At 33.7% G+C, this 16225-nt stretch overlaps 1 pseudogene; it reads left to right on the plus strand.

The window, feature by feature from the left end:
- The first annotated feature begins 281 nt into the window (after positions 1 to 281).
- On the plus strand, positions 282 to 9839 carry LOC123394015 (annotated as a pseudogene).
- Positions 9840 to 16225: the final 6386 nt, after the last annotated feature.

A 16225-nucleotide genomic window follows, 5' to 3' on the forward strand; every position in this document is an offset into this window, starting at 1 on the left:
TTAGAAAGAAATGCGCAGCCGCGCAGCACCCCCAACGCCCTACCTCGGAAGCTGTTTCCGCAATACGTGTCTTTTGCCATTTCGGCTTCTTCGGATTCTGAGGTCAGTGTGCATGCTTCCGAGAGGTTGCTTGACCACCAACGTGCTTGCCTCGCGTAGGCCGGTGGCCCTTACGGTTGGCATAACCTCGCCGCTTTTCTTCTCTGGTTCTTGCGAGAGCCCTGTTGGCGCACCTTGCCCTCGCTGCCGGAAACTTGGCTCCCTTAACTAGCTCCCCTCCCTACTGCAATACGGCTTCTCTTTCTCAGCCTGGCGACAGGGGCATCGCCTCAACTGCCGCCAGTGAGGCAGAACGAGCTCCAGAGAGCCCGAGGCCCACGGCCGCAGTAAGTACTGGGGGACAACTAGGGCGTAGAGAGCGGTGAACTAGTCTTGAGCACTTTTTCAATCCGCGTTAGCCTGGGAATGCGAAAGCCAGTGACGGACGTTGTGTGTCCTAACCCGTGATCTTTGGTTCTGGAATCATGAAATTTCGCGGGTCACATTTGAGAGGCGCTCGCGAAAAGGATTATGTGCACATCTGCGAATTTCTTAGAAGCTTTGCAGATTTACTATTCTTTTTCTAGTCTTTTTCTGTAAATTAACCCTTACTCAAATCTAAGAAGAAATGGAAAATACTACTGATATCAACCTTTGAATTTTACTTTCAGTAACAAAATTAAATAAATTTTTCTTATAATTAATAAAAATTTCACAAAGTGGAAAAAACCACCAATGTGAATTCTACCTTTAAACCTTGTAGAAATGGCACTTTTGTTTGCATTTTTACAGCCAGTTGAATTACAAGGCCTTTTCTTCAAAAACTAAAGATGAACATAACATGCTTTCTAGATTCTAAATAAAAATATAAACGAAACGACTTATAGATTTGCTACCTGTCAACATCCACTCCAAATGTACAAGCTCCTATTTATTATTTTAAAGGACGACTGTGTAATATTTGTGGATCTACCTCTTTTCGCTTTTAAATGCTTGTTTACTCTTAAATTGCATCAGTTCTGTATTGTATTCATATTTGTGTTGGATTTTCTTAAAAGTGACATGACAGAACATACATAAAAATTACCTTTTCAAGAAAAACCTGTATTAATAGGACTTGAAGGGTTTTTTTTTTTTCACTATTTTTAGATTTTTAATGTTTACTAAAAATATGCTAGATGCCATTAACTGAAAAAATGTTATAAGTGAAACTATAAATGGTTCTATCTGGAAATGGAAACACTCAAGTACCAGAAATTCTGGGTCTCTTTTTCTTTTTTATTTGTCTAAGCCAATTGATGGATAGAGTACTCTTTTTATTGAAAATGGACTATGGAATGTACAGAAAGCAGAAAATGGTTTTTCAGTTGCATAGTTGACTGTAACAGGCAGTGCTTTTCTTCTTTTTTCCATTCATTTTTTTACACACCGAAGTAGGTTGGCAAAATTTTTCTACAAGAAATATCTATTTTGATTTTCTACAAAGGCCTTTTATTTTGTACTCTTAACTGTATTGAATAAAAGCACCAAATGTAACTTAGGTTTTATTTATCTTAACAGATGCAGTTTATGTTGCTTTTTAGTCATCAGGGAAAGCTTCGACTGCAGAAATGGTATGTCAGAGAGAGAGAAGAAAAAAATCACAAGGGAAATTGTTCAGACTATTTTAGCACGTAAACCTAAAATGTGCAGCTTTCTCGAGTGGCGATATCTGAAGATTGTTTGTAAAAGGTATAATTTTTATTTGTCAGAAATTTGAAAGTAGCAGAATCAAATCTTAAGTCATTTATGATGTGGAAATCGCAGTCCTTTGAGAGAGAACATTTATAAAGAGTAAAATTCTGATAAACCTACTTAGGTAGAAACTTCTATTTTTAAAATAACATTTTTTATTACCCAGATTAAATGTTAGAATCAGGGGAATAGTTTTAACTAAATTTACAAATAATTTTATTTTCCAAGATGTTTATCTTCTAGGAAAATTCACTGAACTCATTTTCTTATAAGTTATGTAGGGTCAATATTTTAAGTCATCAGTTCTCTAATTTGGATAAGAATAGATAAGAGAATGTAATACTACATTCTCCCACTCCACTCCACCTCTCCTTATAACTCTGTAATGTAATGACTAATGTTGATAAGGCTTTTATCTGAGTTTTCAAGTCCCGTTCAATTATAAATGCATCTTGAATAGATAGACCTGTTCAGTCATACAGTTGTTTAAACATTTATTTCATAACTTACCTTTGTGTACAGGTAAGTACACAAAGTGTTTAGTTAGGTTTATTAATTTGCCAGTGTTTAGTTAGGTTTATTAATTTGAATTAAAATGAAGCAATATTAGAATTTTGAATAAATTACCAGTTTTGGCCAGGATAACTTCTTTAAAATTTGATCTTACAGTCTGTCTCATTGATTTCTTTTAACAATTAAGTTACCCCCCAAAATGCTATCTTAATTATTATTGGAAAATAGAATATTCATTATTTTATTAATATCTGAAGCTTTAAAAAATTTAAAATTACATTTTAAAGACTCTTAGAAAGTTAAAAAATAAAATTTCTTTTATAGAATATCTGGGCCACATTTACTTTATTTCTTCCCCATTCCTCTTCCCTTTAAACTCTTTAATTTAAAGATAGTTAACTACCTTAATGAATTCCAAATAAAGACAAGACAGTTTCTGTATGTACAAAGTTGTTTCTTACATGGGAAGTGTGCAGGGAACTAACAGTATGGACGCAGTGAGGATTAAAAAGAAGTTTGATTTTCTAATCTTTCATTTATTCCACTCTGGATAGGGATTGTGATAATCTTTATTGGAATGAGGGCAGGAAAAGAAATGGAGATTATAGAATATATAGTGTTGTTTAAATATTCTAACAGAATGAATTTGATCTTTTTTTAAAAATATTTGGTGTTTAGTGTTTACTAAAAAAATATGATAGAAAAATCATAAAAATTTAGAGCTAGGAAATACCTAGTTAGGATAGAGCTTTAGTAAGTAAAACAAGTAGAAGGGGGACTACAATTGTAAAATCAGGAATAGGGAATCTGTGCCTATGTCCATTGGCTTTTTTTTTTTTTTTAAGATTTTATTTATTTATTTGACAGAGAGAGATCACAAGTAGGCAGAGAGAGAGAGAGAGGAGGAAACAGGCTCCCTGCTGAGCAGAGAGTCCGATGTGGGACTCGATCCCAGGACCCTGAGATCATGACCTGAGCCGAAGGCAGCGGCTTAACCCACTGAGCCACACAGGCGCCCTGTCCATTGGCTTTTATCTTCTGCACAGAGTTTCTCAGTTGGAAAACTCTTGCTGTTGACCAAGCCTCAAATTCAAGGAAGGAATTAGGAGTCTTGTCTGAAGACTGAGCTGTGTGCCACTAAAACTCAAATCTTAGTCATAGAGATAAAAAGACCTCACACATAGGAGGTCAGAGTTACATTTCTTGAAAGATCATTATAATAATAAAAGAATTGAAGTTGTGTACTTCTGAGTGCTAAAGGATGATCTGACAGAGGGTATTATAATGAGGTCCTGAACAAGATAGTGGCCCTCAACGAGTGGAAAAGAAAGCTCTACTAAGGCTAATTCTTGTAAGACTTGGTTATTTGTAGAAGTAGGAAGGCAATAAATGAAGGAGGGGAATGGGGTGATTTCTGGTTCAGCTGAGCAGAAAAATGATAAACTCGAGAACTTGGCTTATTTTTAAGATGGTTTGTGAGGCCTGTGTGATTTGGATTTGCCAGTGTTTAGTTTTTGATGGAGTGAGTGTACTAAAAAGTCTGTTGAATTTTTTTATATAAATTGTTAATTAGCAGCATTTAAACATTTGGCAGGAGGGTAGAAGAAAAAAACCTCTAGAGTGGAGTAAGAACCAGACAATGAGTAAAATCAGTGTAAAGTCCCAGACCCCCCGAGATTATCTTCAGATCTGACACTATATATAAAATCAGGGTTTCCTAAGACTGCTGTAGGTTCATAGCTCACTATAAGTTAATTTTGTCATAATTCACAAAATTTACTGTAAAGTAGTACATTCGTGGTTACTATAAGGAAAGGATCCAGATTACAGTAAGTCAAAAAAAAAGGAGCATAGTATATAGGTGGAAAGAGTTCCAACCTGGAACTTTCTGTTTTCACTCACTGGTGTTAGGACATTCTCAATGCTGTAAATGTCAAGAAATATAAATGAAACATTCCCACCAGGGGAGTCTTGGTGACTAGTTTTTATTGGAGTTTTCTTGGTTACATAAATGTAACTGAATGACCAACTTCAGGTGGTAAGTGGTAGCCCAGAATTCCCACATAAGTGACTCTCAGCATAGACTATGTGAGATCCCCAAGGCTTCCAGGTAAACAAAGATACTCTCATCAGACAGGGAATTGCAAAATGTTAGATATTAAAGATAATCTTCTAGAACCCAGATGTCTTTTTGGGTACAGCTGTTCCTCTAGTATACTATCGAGTTTTCAGTCAATAAGATAATTTATTTAAAAATAAGATTTATTAAAAATAATTTATTAAAAAGATTACTGGTTCAAATGTGGCTCAAAATGGCAGATAAAGTTCAATTAGAATGAAGAAACAATGCTCTAGATTTTACAGTGGGCATTTCATAAATGCCTTTTGCCAAAACATCTTCAGTAGAGTAGTAGAGGCAGAACTCCCCATGTAGTGAAAGGCAATGTGAAGAAATGAAGAAATTTAAAAGGCAAGTGTAGACTATTTGGGGGAGCTTTGCCATGAAAGAAAAGAAGAGGTGGTATCCACCCATACTCGTAGGACTGGGAGATATGGCTTCAAAAGGATTGAGAACCTTAAGATTGTTTATACATAGAGGGAGGAGTCCCTATTAGAGAGGAAGATTTGAAAGTGCCATTAAGAGAATAAATCACAGGAGTCAAAATTCCTGTATTTGAAGGAAAAGGGTGGTTAAATGGATGAAAGGAGAAGCAGTAGTGTTCCTACACATATTAATGAGCCTGTCCCTTCCTTTTAATAGCTGTAGTATGTAATCTTTTGTGATTGATACTTGAATTAAGGGAAAATTCACATGAAAAATTTTGTGTCATTTATAATCAGTATACCTGTTAAAATCCCCTCACCCCATTTTTTGTTGAAGACTCACTTATGCTACTATTTAATGAAATATTTTTTGTTAGTATAAGCAGGTGATTTGTTTTCTCTAGCCCAGCTGGAAGAGGAAAGATTCTTAAGTGAGAATTCCCTTTGAGCATCAGAAAAATTCTGAGCTTTTACTATTCATATCAACAGGTGGTGTTCATATCTTCATTAACTTACACTTTGTGTTCTGTCTAATCCATATTCTTTATCCTGAATATCTCTTATGCAGGTTTTCCCTGTTTGGGAAAGAAAGATAAGAAGTAAGGGCAAGAGAGATGAAAAAAAAAAAAAAAAACAGATGAAAATCTAGAAACTTCAGTTTCATTCCCTGTTTCTACCTCTACCATTTTCCCTTTGTTTCTTTATCTCTAAAGAAACTGTTCTTAAAGATTGCTCAAAGATAGAAGATAGAATTGAGTGCGTTTTTGTGGGGGCGGGGAGAGGCTCTGGATTTACATTTACTAGAAAGTAAACATACTTCCAAATTGCCATTTTGAGAATGTGTTAAAGAATATTACTGAACAGATTTCTTTTAAAAACAAAATAATTTTTATTAATAGATCAGTGGGTATTACATTTAGCTATATTCATGGGCACATGGGTACGTATTTAGCTGAGAAGTCAAGTGTTTTGAATATATGAACAGAAAGCTAATAATATTTTTAGCTTTAAAATTTAATTTTTTGAAAGCTAATAATTAAGCTTAAATTCACTGTGTTAAAAATGACCAGATAATTTCTTACTGCTCTGGTTTTTTTTCTTTAACGATTTTTTTTGAGATATAACTGGCATATCAGACAATTCAGTCATTCAAAGTGTATAATACAGTGGCTTTTAATATATTTACTGTATTCACAGACCTGTGCATCCAGAATGATCAATTTAGAGCATTTCCACTCCCCCTCCCAAAAAAACCATGTAGCTTGTAGCAGCTGACTGCCACTCTACCCAAAATCCAACCTCCTGGACGACTTATGTAACTAATAACTTACAGCATTATAGATTTGCCTATATTTCATGTAAATTTCATATATAAATGGAGTCCTAAAACATGTACATATTTCATGTAAATAGAGTCCCAAAACATGTGATCCTAAACATGTCACTAAGCTCTTTAACATAGCATTACACTTCAAAGACATACTGTAGCATATATTAGCATTTCATTTCTTTTCAGTGTCACATGTATTCTGTTACCTGAATAGGGAACATTTTATTCATTAATAATTAATAATTCATTAATTATTCAACTAATGATGGACATTTTAGTTGTTTTTACTTTGTGGTTATTATAGGTACATGAGCGTTTGTGTACAAACTTTTTAGACCTATTTTTTAATTTCTCTTAGGTTTATACCTGGGCGTAGAATTTTGGATCATAAAGTAACCTCTTGAGGAATTGCCAAAGTGTTTTCCAAAGCATATGTACAATTTTACATCTCTAGTTACAGGTTATGAGGATTCCAGTTTCTATCCACTATACCAACAAATGTTGTTCCCTGTCATTTGTTATTATATTTTTATTTATTCTATTAGATATAAAATGGTATCCCGTTGTGTTTTCCTAGGTTGAGAGAAAATTCACATAAACCATTAGCCCTTACATTATACATTATTTTTGCTATATATAGAATTGTGCAGTTATTACCTGTATCACCTCTGATTTAATCATCAACAAAGAAAATTCATGCATTTATGTAGCAACTACATGTTTATATCTGTCATTTCCCTTGTGACACTAATCTTTTGTCTATGTAGATTTATCTTCTTCTGGACACTTCAGGTAAAAGGAGCCATGTGATATGGGCTCTTTGCATGTTACATTTTTCATTTAAAATAATGTTTTCAGGATTTGACTATGCCAGAACACATATCAATACTTCACTCCCTTTTGTGATTGCATAATATTCCATACCATGGATTTACCACATTGTTTATTCATTCATTTGTTGGTTCACATTTAAATTGTTTCTAATTTTTGGCCATTGAAAAATGGTTCACAGTGCTACTATGAACATTCTTGTGCAGGTATTTTCTTGACAACCTGTTTTCAGTTCTTCTGGCTATAGAACTAGGAGTGGAATTGGTGAGCTGTAAGGGAATTTTGTGTTATCTTTATGAAGTTCTGCCACATTATTTCTGCTATAGCTCTAGTAGTTTACAGTCCCAGTAGAAATGTGTTAGAGTTCTGGGGTACCTGGATGGCTTAGTTGGTTCAGTGTCAGGTTCTTGATTTCAGCTTAGGGTTGGCAGTTGGAGACCCATGTCAGGCTATGTGTTCAGCAGGGAGTCTCCCCAAGGATTCTCTCTCTCTCTCTCTCTCTCTCTCTCTTACTCTCACTTCCTTTCCCTTTGCCCCCCTCTCAAAAAATATGTAAATACAAAAGGAGTTCAAATTTCTCTGTAAGCTTACCAGTTCTATTTTTTTTTTTTTAAGCTTACCAGTTCTTAATTTGCTTTTTTTCCTTGTCATTTTGCCATTCTAGTGAGTGTGAAGTGATGTTGTGGTTTCGGTTTGCATTTTTTTAATGAGTAATGATATCGATCATTTTCTTGTACTTTTTGGTCATTTGTTTATCTTCTATGGAGAAAAATCTATTCAGGTCCTTTGCCTGTTATCATAAAACGGTGCTGGATTTTGGTTGCTTTGTGCATCACTTTAACTTATGTGGTTTATATCTTTTATTCTTTTACTGTAATGTATTATTTTTTTCTTCTGTATGTTGAGCACCCTTGAATTTTTTTGAAACCATACCTGATCATAATGTACAGTCCTTTTAACATGTTGATGAATTCAGTTTGTTATTCTGTTGAGGAATTTTGTATTTGTGTTTATAAAGGGTATTGTTGATCTGTAGTTGTCTTGTGAAATCTTTTATCTGGCTTAGCTTTTATGATAACGGTGACATCGCAAAATAAGTTAAATTCCTCCTACTGTTTATTTGGTGAGAAATTTAGAGGTTGGTATTAATTATTCTATAAATGTAATAGTATTTATCATTGAAGCAGTCTGCTCATGAGTGTTTCATTTTTGGGAGGTTTTGCCTACCAGTTCAGTCTCTTTACTTGATAGAAATTTATTCAGATTTTCTCTTTTTTTAGTCATTTGGAACTTTGTGTATTCCTTTGGATTTCCCATTTTTATCTAGATTGTCTCATTTGTTGGTACTCAGTTGTTTTTAGTGTTCTGATATACTCCTTTTTTATTTCTGAAACTTAAAAGTAGTATTCCCACTTCTATTTCAGATTTTAGTAGCTGGGATCCTCTAGTTTCTTGGTTGATTCTGTTGTTGTATTTGAGGCTTTTGGCACTTTACATATGTAACACCACTGCTGGCTTCCCGAGTTTCTGAATAGCAATCAGCACTTAATATTATCAAGGATCTATGTACTTGATGAGTTTCTTCCCTCTCAGTGTTTTCAGGATTGTCTTTTGTCTTTTGGCAATTTGAATATAATCTGTTTCAGTATAGCTCTCTTTGAACTTTTTTTGTCAAATAAATAGATAAAATCTTAAAATAAAATAAAATACTCATAGAAAGGAACCTGAAAGAATAGCAAAATATGGTACCCTTTCTGCTTTATGTGATTGGATGATGGTTTTTTCTTTCTCCTTTTGTGTACTTTTCAGAATTTCTCTCAGAAACATTTATTATTTGTTTTAGTCTAGAAGAAAAATAATCTGTGCTATGAGAAGAAAAAAATGTGTTAAGTCTGGGGATTTTCACAATAGTGTATCAAAATGAATTTAGAAAACACAAGTACAGGGTAAAATTTTATCCCACATTTATATTTTGTTACAGATATGCTAGCTTGTATTTTTGCTGTGCTATTGAAGATCAGGAAAATAAACTGATTACTCTGGAAATAATTCATCGTTATGTAGAATTACTTGACAAATATTTTGGCAGTGTGAGTAGTATTGTAAGAAATTGAATGCCATAGTAATTTTTAACCTAATGATGAGTTTATTATTTGTTTTATGGATCCTATTTAAATGTTACTGTTACTGAGAAGTTAAGAATGACAACTTCCTGTAAGTGTGAATAGTCAGTTAATTGTAAAATTCATTCCCCTGGAGACTTAATTACAGTACTTAATTACCATACTTAATTACAGTACTAAGAATAAGATTTAAGATCCCCAAATTGAAAGGAGTTCAACTACAGATATTTTAATGTTTTGAAATGTTTAGTATGAAATTTAGACTTGGATAGCAGTTACCTTTATCTTTAAAGTAAGAACTGGAAAATTGGTTTTAAAGGTAGAAAATTTTTGCTGGCAACATGCAAAATCAAATTTTATTTAACTCTTATACATTGTGTTTTCAGGTACTTCAAATTTGAAAAGTCAGTGATGCTTACACTGGTATAATTGCTCTTTTACCAGGGAGTTAAGATTGATTGACTTGTGTTAGGTTTTATTTTACCAACTGATGGGGGATAAGCAAAATTTGCCTCTTTCAGTTTAACATTATTATTATTATTATTTTTACTTTTTAGGTGTGTGACCTTGATATCATCTTTAATTTTGAGAAGGCTTATTTTATTTTGGATGAGTTTCTTTTAGGGGGGGAAGGCCAGAAAACATCCAAGAAAAATGTTCTAAAAGCAATTGAGCAGGCAGATCTACATCAGGAGGTAAGCTACTCTACTAGTCTTCTTTACTAGGACTATCATGTTTTGTTATTGTTAGAGAAGTTTTGGTGATCATCTTTATACTTTCAGAAAGTACCCAGAAACAGGGCCACCTACGTGGCTGGGTTAAGCCACTGTCTTCCGCTCAGGTCATGATCACAGGGTCCTGGGATCGAGTCCCACATCCGGCTCCTTGTCTAGGTGGGAACCTGCTTCTCTTTCTGCCTCTGCCTGCCACTCTGCCTTCTTGTGCGCGCTCACGCTCTCTCTCTCTCTCTCTCTGACAAATAAATAAAATCTTAAAAAAAAAAGATAGTACTCAGAAACAGTTGGAATATAGTGTCCATGTACAGGTTGTTTGTTTCATAAAACACATATTCAGTCACATCAACTCGGTTATCTATAGATTATTCACTTTGAAGATAGTCTGTTGGTAAGGCTCTCTCTGTTCCTGTTTTTAGCACTCAGTATACTAGAACCTAAACGTTAAGGAAAAAAAGGAATCAGAGTTAACAATTATTTCAAGAACTTTATTATGTATTGTTTTAGTTACTTAAGAAAACCTCCTCTTTTTAGGCTGGATAATTGAGCTTGGAGTTTTTTTCGCAGTTGATCATTATTTTCAATTGATGTCTAATAATGCAAATGTACCAAAGCAGATTAGAGTTTTCTTAAGCTATTTTTCTGTTTTTTCCCCTGTGGGGAAATGTGCTTCACTCTTTTCTTCATATTTTTCTATTATTTCTCACAGTTGTTAGGATTTGGTAAATCAGGTATTCCCCACCCATGTATTTTTTTTTAAATGTTGAACTTTTTTTATTGTCTTGAAGTACACGTAAAATAAAATTTACCAATTTAGCTGTCGAAGTACAGAATTCAATTTCACTATTTACTTTCACAGAGTTGTATAACCATCATCACTCTCCATTTCTAGAACTTTTTATCATGCCCATACTGAAACATTCAACCATTAAATAATAGCATCTCCCTGCTACTCTTTACCAGTCTCTGTAGTCTCTATTCTATTTTTTTTTTCTCTTGCCTATTCTACTTCATTTTGGCCTTTTGTGTCTGGTTTATTTCACTTAGCATAATGTCCTCAAGCTTCAGCCATGTTTTACCATCAGAATTATGGCTGAATAATACCCAGTTGCATGTACATGTGTTTGTCCATTCATCCATTGATGGACATTTGGATCATTTCCACCTTTTGGGTATGGTGATTAATACGTTATGATCGTGGGTATAAAGGTATCTGTCTCTACTGCTTTCAATTTTCTTGGCTATATATGTACCTAAAAATAAAATTTGTGAGTCATGGTAATTCTATTTAACTTATGGAAGAATAGTCAAATTATTTTTCACAGTACCTGCTCATTTATGCAAAATATGAGGGTTTTAATCTGTTCCCTCTTTGCTAATAGTTATTTTTTGTTGTCATTGTTGCTGTTGTTGTTGTGCTCATTGTAATAGGTATGAAGTACAATTGTGTACTTTTGATTTGTATTTCCTTAATAAATAATGCTTTGGGGCATCTTTTCATGTAGTTCTTTGCAGTTTATATCTTCTTTGGAGAAGTGATTATCCAAGTTTTTTGCCATTTTAAATTGGTTGTCTTTTTATGGTTAAACTGCAGTATTATTTATATATTATGAAAATTAGGGCTACATGGGTGGCTCAGTCAGTTAAGTATCTCACTCTTGATTTTGGCTCAGGTTGTCACCTCAGGGCTGTGAGATCGAGTCCCAAATCAGGCTCTGTGCTCAGTGGGGAGGGAGTCTGCTTGAGATTGGCTCTCTCTCTGCCTTCCCCCACCCTTCTCTGTCTCTTAAAGGAAGAGAGGAAAGAAAATATTAAATGCATATCAAAAATATGGTTTTCAGATGTTTTTGCCCATTCTGTATGTTAGCTTTGGATCTTGTTGATTATGTCCTTTTTTTGTATAGTGTGTTAGGCTTGTGAAAGTGCAATTTATCTTTTTTCTTTTATTAGGAATGATTGTGCTGCTATACATGTGGATCTGTTGTCATATCCAAGGTCATCTGATCTACACCTGTGTTTTTGTCTAAGAGTTTAAGGTTTTAGTTCTTACATTTATATCAGTGGTCCATTTTGAAATAATTTTTATATATAATACAAGTTGAAATGGGTCCGTATCTCTTTTTTCATGTGGAAATCCAGTAAATCCAACAGCATATATTGAGTAGACTATTTTTTTAACCATATAGTGTTCTTGGTATCCTTGTCAAAAAATCAGTTGGCCAACCGGTACGTGAAAGGATTTTCAGTGTTACTAATTGTTAGGGAAATGCAAATCAGAACCACAGTGAAGTATTATACTTGACCATCATCAAAAAGATAAGAGATAAATACTGGTGAAATATGAAGAAAAGGGAACCATTGTGTCCTTTTAGAGGCATTGTAAATTGGTATAGTCACAATAGTCATTATTCCCTAAAAGATTAAAATTGGAACTGTCATATCCAGCAGTTCCACTTCTGGAAATATATCCAAAAGAAATGAAGTGAAAACACTAATTTGAAAAGTCATTTGCACCCCCATGTATGTAGCAGCATTATTTACAATAGCCAGAATATAGAAATACAGCCCTCAATACTCATAGCTGGATGGGTAGGTAGGTAGATAAATATAATGGAGTATTATTCAGTCATAAAAAAATGAGAAAATCCTGTCAAAGGCATGTGGATGGACTGGAGGCATTATGCTGAGTAAATAAGTCCGATAAAGACAGATCTCACATAATCTCCCCTTTTGATCTAAGGGGAAAAAATCATGGAAAAAGAGGTCAGATTTGTATTTACTGAGGATGGAGGAAGGGGGACTATGGAGGAAGATGGTTAAAAGGTACAAACTTCCATTTATAAGATAAATTAGTACTAGAGGTAGAATGTACAGCATGATAACTATAACACGTCTGCATGATATACAGGAAAGTTAAGAGTGGTATATCATTACAAGGAAGAAGTTGAATTTCTATTACTTTTTATTGTATCCAAATGTTGATGGATGTTAACCAAACATAATCATTTCACAATACATGTAAGTCAAACCTTTGTGCTGTATATCTGAAACTCATACAATGATATATGTTAGATATTAATAAAATTGGGGGAAATAAAAAAATACTTGCAATAAAGATGCTTCTAGGAAAGCTGCTTCAGTCTGCATATATAACACAATTATTTTACCATTTGAAAGTGATACCCGTTCTGTAATGCACGTAGTGCAGTATTTAAGAAAATTTGTAATAAACAGATTACTAATAAAAACAAAAAATCAGTTGGCCACAGATGTATGATGGTCTTATTTATGGGCTCTCAGTTGTATCTAATTGGTCTTTATGTCTTTTGTGCCAGAACCACACAGTTTTGACTACATAAGCTTTACATTAAGTTTTGAAATCAAGAAATCTGAGATCTCTGCCTTGTCATTCTTCAAGATTGTTTTCACTTTTGAAGATTGACTTTTTAAAATCATTTGGACCTTTGTGATTTTATATGAATTTTAAGATAGATTTCTCAGTTTCTGCAAAGCACCATTGGGAGTGCATTGAACCTGTGGATGACTTTGTGGAGTTAAGGACATCTTAACAATGTTAATAAGTTTTCCAGTAGTGAACACTATATGTTTTTCCACTTGTGTTTTCTTTAATTTCTTTTAGCACAGTTTTGTATTTTTCAATGCACAAGTCTTTTACCTCCTTGTTGGTTAGTCTGTTCCTAAGTATTTTATTTTTCCCAGTGCTATTGTCAATGGAATTTTTTTTTTTTAAGTTCCTCTTGAGATACTCATTTCTAGTATGTGGAAATAAAAGTGATTTGTGCATGTTGATTTATCTTTCCATTTTGGTCACTGTCTTTTTGTGTGTGGAATTTTAGGGCTTTTTCCATAAGATGTACATTACAATAGACATAATTTTACTTTTTTCTTTCTAATCTGGATTTTTAAATTTTTTTTTTAATTGCTCTGACTAGGACTTTAAGGGCTATGATGAATAAAGTGGAGAGAATGGGCACTCTTATCTTACTCCTGATCTTAGAGGAAAAGCTTTTAGACTTTTCATCACGGAATATGAATGTGGACTTTTCATATATGGCTTTATTATCTTCTGTTCCTGAAATATTGAGTTTTTTTTAATCATAAAAGGGTATTAAATTTATCAGATGATTTTATTTGCAGCAGTGGAGATGAGTATGTGGGTTTTCTTCTCTGAATTTCTTTCAGTGTGGTTTCTTATATTGATTGACACTGACATGCTGAATGAACCTGATATTCTATGAGTAAATTGCACTTGGTTGTGGTATGTAATTTTTTAATTTTGCTTTGAAATCAATGTTAGTAACTTGTTAAGGATTTTAAGATCAATATTTACCAGGGATACTCATTTGTAGTTTTCTTGTAGTGCTTTTGTTTGGCTTTGGTATCAAAGTAATACTGGCATTGGAATAATTTTGGAAGTGTTCTTTGCTTTTCGATTTTGTTGAAGAGTATAAAAAGAATTGGTCTTCTTTAAATGTTTGGTATAAGTCAGCAATGGAGACATCACATACTGGGCTTGCTTTTCTTTGTTGGGAAATTTTGATTCCTAATTCAGTCTTATTAGCTATGGATCTGTTCAGATTTTTTTAATTTTTTTTATAAATCTTGATAGGTTATATTTCTAGGAATATATACATCTCATTCAGTTATCCAGTTTTTAATCTAGTTAAAGTTTTGTCAGTTCTTTTAAATTGTTTATTTAAATTCAATTTACTTAACATACACTGTATTAGTGTTTTCAGGGGTTAATTTTGGTCTTTTCAAAGACCAAACTTTCAGTTTCTTTGATGTTCTCTATTTTTCCATTCTCTATGTTGTTTATATGCTTTAAGTCTACTATTTTTCTCCTTTCTCCTAGCTTTGGGTTTAAGTTTGTTCTTATCTTTGTTTTGTAAGTAGTAAGTTTGGGTTGTTGGTTTTGAGATCTATTATCCTTTTTAATGAAAACTTGTAGCAAAAACTAGAATTTTAACATTGCTAAGAACTTTATCCCATAAGTTTTGTATGTTTTTTTAAATTGAATTATTTTCATTTATTTTATTTCTTATTTATTTTATATTTATTAATTTTAATTGTCTTATTTTATTTTTCTTCTCTTGAGATAGTTTCTAATTTCTTTGATTTTCTCTTTGACCCATTGGGTAGTTAAGATTATATCATTTAACTTTGTGGATTAATTTGTGGATTTTTTTCTGATTTCTTCAGCGATTGATTTCTAGCTTGATTCATTGTGACAGGAAAAGATAATCTCAAATGTATTAAGACTTATTAGATGGTCTAATATATTGTCTTATGTTCACTAGAGAAGGATACATATTCAGGTGTTGGTGGGTAGAGTATTCTTGTCATTTTTGTTTTTGTTTTTAGATTGATTGATTGATTGATTTGACAGAAAAAGAGCACAAGTAGGCAAAGAGGCAGGCAGAGAGAGAGAGGAGGAAGCAGGCTCTTTGCGGAGCAGAGCGCCCAATGCGGAGCTTGATCCCAGAACCCTGGGATCATGACTGGAGCTGAAGGCAGAGGCTTTAACCCACTGAGCCACCCAGGAACCTGTTGTCTTTGTCTTTTAAGTCCAGTTGTGTCATAGTATTTATTGTTCAAGCTCTAGATTTTCTTACTGAGCTTTAGTCTGATAACATGTAGAATAGCAATAGTATTTTTTCCTCAGTGTAATTACTGAAAAATGTAAATGGGCTCACTTAGGTGACTCAGTTGGTTGAGTGTCCAACTGTTAATTTTGCTTCAGGTTATGATCTCAGGGTGGTGCAATGGAGCCCTACCTGCAGCTTTACATTGGGTGTGGAACCTGCTTCAGATTCTCTCTCTCTCTCTTCCTCCAGTTTTTTCAGTTCACTTTCTATTCTGTGTCTTTTCCTGTAATCTCGAGTTACCCATGAGTCTTCAGCATCTCTACAACTTTCACACACCATGGCATCTTCCTTTATTTTAAGTAGCCTCCAACTTGATATCCAAATTATGGCACTCTTCCCATCATCATTTTTGAGTTAAGTGAACAGATAGCATTCCCCAGAGTAGCCCCATACAAACCAGAATATTACAAACAAGTTGTTCTTCTAACTCAGAGGAAGACCAGAAATGGGAGGCTTTGTCTCTACTGGAGTTACTACTGGTTTTAGCTTTACTGGGGAAAGATGTAATTTAAGGGTGAGATGAAGATGTCATGAAATTTCTTATATTTGAGTTTAGCTTTTGCTTGTTTTAGTGTTTGTTTGGTTATTGCAGCTTCCTAACTGGCTGTGAGAATTAATTATCTCAGTGATAATTTGGTTTTTGTTATGGCTTATTGGTATAAGAATGGGAGAACAAATGCCTGGAGCTCTCTAGTTCACAGTCTCTCT

The sequence above is a fragment of the Mustela putorius genome, unplaced genomic scaffold, assembly GCF_011764305.1.
Source record: "Mustela putorius furo isolate JIRA1106 unplaced genomic scaffold, ASM1176430v1.1 tig00001149_pilon_pilon_pilon, whole genome shotgun sequence".
Taxonomy (NCBI): Eukaryota; Metazoa; Chordata; class Mammalia; order Carnivora; family Mustelidae; genus Mustela; species Mustela putorius.